Source organism: Pogoniulus pusillus, chromosome 5 (genome assembly GCF_015220805.1).
Source record: "Pogoniulus pusillus isolate bPogPus1 chromosome 5, bPogPus1.pri, whole genome shotgun sequence".
Lineage (NCBI taxonomy): Eukaryota > Metazoa > Chordata > Aves > Piciformes > Lybiidae > Pogoniulus > Pogoniulus pusillus.
In genome coordinates, this window is record NC_087268.1 from 9,622,544 (window position 1) to 9,628,953 (window position 6,410).

At 40.7% G+C, this 6,410-nt stretch overlaps 1 long non-coding RNA gene across 4 annotated transcripts in view; it reads right to left on the bottom strand.

Moving 5' to 3' along the window:
- Positions 1-2,914, bottom strand: part of LOC135175264 (uncharacterized) — a 265,383-nt gene extending 262,469 nt beyond the window's left edge. For all 4 annotated transcript variants that reach the window (XR_010302314.1, XR_010302313.1, XR_010302311.1 and 1 more), the window contains exons 1-2: positions 2,825-2,914; positions 321-703 (exon numbers count right to left, since the gene is read on the bottom strand). This is a non-coding gene — a long non-coding RNA (uncharacterized LOC135175264). The remainder of the gene's footprint in view (positions 1-320; positions 704-2,824) is intronic.
- Positions 2,915-6,410: the final 3,496 nt, after the last annotated feature.

Consider the following 6,410-nt stretch of genomic DNA (forward strand, 5'->3'; position numbering starts at 1 on the left):
GGAAAATACAGGTTTGCACACACAATAATATTTGTTCTCTTGTTGAGACCTGGAGAAAAATTAGCAACTAAATATTTGCTTTTAGTATCCTTTCAGTTTCCATGAAATCTTATCTGAATGGCTTTTAGCATCTGGTGGTTGTAGCAGCTCTCTTTGGGTAATGGCAGAGCTCAGATGCACAAAGTATCTGTCAAATTTATTTGAGAGGCACCACCAGAAGTTATGTTTGCAAATACACATGGAAGCATTTAAATATATGTGGCAAGCTACCTCAGAATGTACTCTCCTATCAGTCAAAGCAATAAAACTCAGCACTTTACCTTCCTTTAGTTGCATCAGAAATGAGTCCTTGAGGTTGGCTGAAGATCCTGTTAATGGAGTTCACTTTCTCCACCTCCTGTTTTAGAAGCCTCTCATCCTACTTCCATTTGCATCTTGTGCCACCAATTAGCTGGGAGTTGCTCTCCTGTACACCAGTTAGCTCACAGTCAAAGTTCCACCAGCAAGCCGGATTTGAAGCACAGTTCATACACCACTTCTAGACAGTCCCACACACGGCAGAGAAGAAGACACACCAGCCACCTCTCATGCTTTGCCCCGTGGTAGTACTTCTGTGGCAGTGTTTTGCAGCCTTTATTAGCTCCTAGGACAGCAGGTGTTTACCTTCAGCTGCTCCAACTCTTCACTTCAGCACCTCACACAGCTGTAGGAGGTAATTCATTAGGTCAGCAGCCAGATGGTTTGCTGAGGGCAAATAAACACATGAAAAAGCCATAGGAGAGCCCAGCTCCTTTCACCAGAGGAGGTAATTGGTGAGAAAGAACAGCACAGGCTTCCTTAGCGCTTTCACTGGTCCCTGGCTGCATGCTCCCTTTGCCATCAAACTACAGGCTCACTCTCATTAAGGTGTCCTCCACAATGCTTGGAAGCTTTTAAGGGATCTCCACACATCGGAGTAAAGCAAGAGCAAGCTAGGCTACCAAAGAGGCCACCTGGGCACAGTACTGACTAGTATTCAGCCAGCTATCAACCATACCCCCTGGTCCTTTTCTGCCAGGTAGCTTCATTTCCATTGGCCTAAGTCCACTGATTCAGCCTCTCCAGATGCCTCTGTAGAATCTTTCTACCCAGCTTGGTGTTGTTTGCATGCTTATTGAGGGTAAACTCAAATGCCTGAGGGTACATTTCCTTCATATCAAGGATTTTAGGCATTGGATTTGCATTCAGATCCAAGTAAAAATCCAAGACAGTAAATTTGCCCTGATCTCCCAAAACAGCAACAAAGCCACCCATGCATCCTCTTGATGTGACTACTGCTGCTGCTGAACTTATTAAGCATTGAGTCACCACGCTCAATGCTTTGCATCAGGCCCATAAACCAGATGGTGCTACTGTCTGACCCTCCTCCAAAAGATCTAGACCTTCAGTGCTGCTCCATGAGATGTACCACTTTACTGTCTTTAAGAGGTAATAAAGAAAGATAACAAAAGATAAATAGAAGATAACAACTTGATGTCAAAGTTGGAGGAGGGATCAGAATGGAGGGTTACTGTGGAGACCTGGCAACTTATTTGATGTTTGTTCTATATTACAGCAGGATTTGTTCTGTCTATATTAAGATTTTATAAGCAACAAGGATAATAAATCAGCTCCAGAAAATAGAAAATGTATGCCTGCTCTTGAAAGAATTGATGCTCCCTGAGGTAACTTTTCTCCCAGCAGATGCTTAGGTATTTAGCTTGAAGCTTGACAAAGAAAATGTCACTTCCAAGCAAACCAACCAACCAAAAACTAAACAAACAAACAAACAAAAAGGATTGCTGAAAAATCAAATCTTTGATTTTTATTTCTTTTTCCTGCTTTGGTTCCTCAAGTAATTTTGAGGAAATAAACTGGACAAAATTAGCAATTAGTGAGAGGCTAATTGCCCTGATTAGTTGCTGGATGGCCAAGAAGGGAGTTTAAGAGCCCAAGATCAATTTAAAAAGGGCTGACAGAAACAGGTCCCTCAAGGTGTTAAAAGCGAGGGAATGCATATGCATGCAGTGCAGCTGATGGCTGAAGCCAGATGTTTAGTTTGGCATTGGGACTGTGGGTAGCAGATTTGATGGGATTTGTTGTCTTCTTCCTGTTTCACAAAATCTGCTGGCAATATGACACTTCCTCCCCCATTTAAGGACTACAAGGATGACCAGGTGATCTCTCTTATGAGGAAAGACTGAGAGAATCATGGGTTTTTAGTTTGGATAAGAGAAGACTGAGAGGGGATCTCATCAATGCTGGTCAATGCTTACAGGGTAGGTGTTAGGGGGATGGGACAGTTCTTTTTCAGTGGTGTCCATGGACAGGACAAGGGATAATGGGCACAAACTTGAATGTAAGAAGTTCCATCCAAATATGAGGGAGAACTTCTTTAATTTAAGGATGTTAAAGCACTGGACAAGGCTGACCAGAAAGGTGGTGGAGTCTTCACCTCTGGGGACATTCCAAATCTGCCTAGATGTGTTCCTGTGTGACCTTTAGGTGAACGTGCTTTGGCAGGGGAATTGGACTTGGTGGACAGAAGTCCCTTCTAACCCTACCATTCTGTGATGTGCCTTGGAAAAAGGAAAAAAAGAAGGAAAAAGAAAAGGAAAAGGAAAAGGAAAAGGAAAAGGAAAAGGAAAAGGAAAAGGAAAAGGAAAAGGAAAAGGAAAAGGAAAAGGAAAAGGAAAAGGAAAAGGAAAAGGAAAAGGAAAAGGAAAAGGAAAAGCCAACACAAAAGCCAAAGCCAAAGCAAAAGAAAAAGAAAAAAGCAAAAGCAAAAGGGGAGTTAATTTCAAACCTCCAGTGCATCCAAGTCAGTGGGCATTTCTCTTCTTTTGGTTCAGTTTCAAAACTAATGCAAACTGCCAGAACATCTTCCAATGTTGAAGGTAGCTACAGAAAAAAAAAACACAAACCAATATTATCATCATATTCTGATTAATAGAGATGCTTACCTTCAGAAAAGAGAGACATGAAAAAAGACATTTTGCAACCAGCTGAGTTTTTTTGTGGCAGCAGGGGAATAACTGATGTCCTTGAGTAAAGCAGGCACAGATATGTGGATGCTTGTAAAATGGGAATGCAACTGTTCTATACAATAATTCCCATGTCCAACTCAGGCCCTCTAAAAGATTCTATAAATAAAGAGTTGCTTGTCAAATCCTATTTTCATTACCTTCAGTAGTGGGATTCATACAATTTAATTTTAGCTAAGCAAAAGTAAGTACTAGGTCTAAGCTAGTTATGCAGGCTTCCTTTCAGTAAGTTAGGAAAATTAAGTACTTTGAGAGGATTCATCATTTCCACATCATTCTGAGACGTTATTTAAGGTAGGAGAATTAATTGCTCTCTGGAGCAATTGATCTTCATTTTCTCTCTATTGACTACAGAGTCTAAACATCTACCTTTGATGAGATGCTTCCTATTCAGATAGCTAAAATTAGATAAAAAAACTCCCACTAGTTATACCTAGGAAAATATTGTGTAACCATGGACCACAGCTCAATGGGCAGGCATTTGAGCAGTTATCAGCACAGCATGAAAGATTGTTTTGTTTCCCCTTTCTCCCCTACTATTCCTATTTTCATTGAGTGCATGGAAAATCACATCAAAATACTGAAACACATAGTGAATAGGAACTACAGATTCAGATTCTGATCTCTGTTTAGCACTAATGAATTGCAGGTTAGCACCAAAGAGCATGTATTAGCACAGATCAGCTTGGGTCAGCTTCTGCTTAACATGGAACTGTGACCAGGAGCTCTCTGAGAAGAACAAGCCAATGAACCAAGAGATCAGTATAGTCTTAACTAGGGATGGCATATTTAGCAGAAGCTGATAGAGGTTGCCACTCCAGCTAGATCAAAAGGAATACAATCATAGAAGCACAGAATCATAGAATAGTTTCAGTTAAAAGAGACTTCTAAAATCATCAAGCCCAAATGTCAGACTAAGACCACCATGGCCATTAAAGCATGTCACAAAGTGCCATGTCCACATGTTTCTTGAACACCTCCAGAGATTGTGACTCCAACACCTCCCTGGGCAGCCTGTTCCAATGCCTGAATAGGACAAGTTTGCAATAAATAGTTCAATAAAGTACAGCAGTGCAGTATAAAACTGAGATAAAGAGAATGCAGTCAGCCTTCTTAAAACAAGGAAAGCTGAAACTGGAAATTGAGTTTCCAAGGTAAAACAGAACTAGAATAAATGAGCTTACAACAAAAGGTGATACACTGACTTAGGAAAGATTTCCTGGTCCCTATGTAGGCTTGGATCTTTAAGAGCCTTACTGGATGGCCTTAATAATCTGGTGTTGGTAAGTCTTTTGTTAAATTAAGGGCAATTTTTATGGATGTGATGTTTTCAATACAAGCTTTGGAAAAGTAAAAGCAGGGAACATTTGCCATTTGTAGGCACTAGAAAGCCCCAACAGCCATGTCTTACGGGTGTTTCCACCAGGCTTTGCTTATCAGGAAATTCAAGTGAGGCAGGGCTCTGTAGGCTCTTTGGCTCTGGGTAGCTGATGAACAAGGAAAGCAAGGTTTAATTTACACACTCCTGTAGAGAATCATAGAATCGTTTTGGTTGAAAAGGAGCTCTAAGATCACTGAGTCCAACCATCAACCTAACACCACCATGGCCATTAAAGCACATCCCGAAGTGCTGTGTCTGCACATTGCCAGCTGCAAAGACCAGCAAATGTGTGAATTGCTGCTACCATAAATTTTACCATCGTCTGACCATCCCTCTCCCTTTTGACTTTACTCATATTTAAAAAAAAGAGTTACTCTACCCACAAGAATCTCCTAAAGTTGAAGGACATGTTAAAAATAACTGACTCAGTAGGCAGACCTTTGGCCTCTAACATTGGTTTATTAAATCACAAACCACGATATATTCAGATAACATTAAGGTTCTGACCTTGGATGCACAAAAGTAAGGAAATTCAGAGGAAAGTTTGAACCTCAGACTTCTGCCTACTGTTTGCACTGAGGGCTTGTGGCACCTACTGTACCTTGCGAAAGATCTCCTGGTGGTTTGGTGACCCTTTCAATTTGTAGGTACAATAGATTAAGAATATGGCTTTAAACTGGACATGAATTATCTTGTGCTTTAAGGTTGAATTCAGATCTTTAGCCAAGTTTGGAGGTTTTTTGGAGTTCAAATGTTCCTGTGTTTTAAAGGTATCAAGACAAAGTGAAGACAGACCCCTTAGCGACAGCATGCTATGGTGGGTAATGCAGAAATATGAAGCCTTTACAACTAAACTGTGTGAGCACTGAAAAAGCCTCCTGTTGCCTGAGAATCAGCAGGAGAAGTTTCAGGACAGAAGAAGGGATTTTTTTGCCTGTTACTTCAAAAAAGATTCCAAAGCTGGGGTTTAATGTAAAATTATGGTTTAATCAAGCACTCCATTACTCTCTAATGAACTAAATGGAGAAGCTCTCAATTAGATATGTTCCTCCCCTGCAAAAAGTTCATTGGGAAAGTTACAAAGAGGTTAATTCTTTAATTGTAGAAGAACTTAATAACACAATAATTATTCTCCTTTAGGTAAAACTGTAATACCAAATGCTGTTTCTGAATATGCTATAAAAGTGCATTCATAATTTATGTTACCAAATTACAAATAGGCAAAAAGAAAATTATAAATAATATCTAAAAAAAAACCCCACAAGACAAAAAAGCCACAAACAAAAATCCTCAATGTTTCTTTCCCAAAAGAAAGGCAGAGTAAGATAAGAGAGCAAACAATTCTCTTACACAGTCATGAAGCTCTATCACAGAGTCACAGAATGTTAGGGTTTAAAAGGCACCTTGAAAGATCATCCAGTTCAAACTCCCTGCCAGAGCAGGATCACCAATACCAGATCACACAGGAACACGTTCAGGCAGGTTTTGAATATCTCCAGAGAGGGAGACTCCACAACCACCCTGAGCAGCCTGTTCCAGTGTTCTGTCACCCTCATAGTGAAAAGATTCTTCCTCACATTTCCATGGAACTTCTTATGCCTCAAATTCCATTCATTGCCCCTTGCTCTATGTGTGGGGGAATAACTTCAGGTGTATATTGCCAATTTCATCATCTTCCTCACCCTCTGATGCTCTTCAGTGTGAGCACCTCTGTTTCTCTTTTGGTTGCCCAACACTGCCTGAGCTCTCAGCATTCTGCTTTAAGTTCTTTCTTCATTGTGTATTGAGTGGAGGGGACAAGGGCAGGTCTCAAACAAGACTCACAGTTGGAAAAGACCTCTAAGATCATTGAATCCAACTGACAACCTGTGACCACCATGCCCACTAAACTATGTTCCCATGTGTTATGTCCACACATTTCTTGAACACCTCCAGGGTTACTGACTCTGCCACCTCCCCAGGCAGGC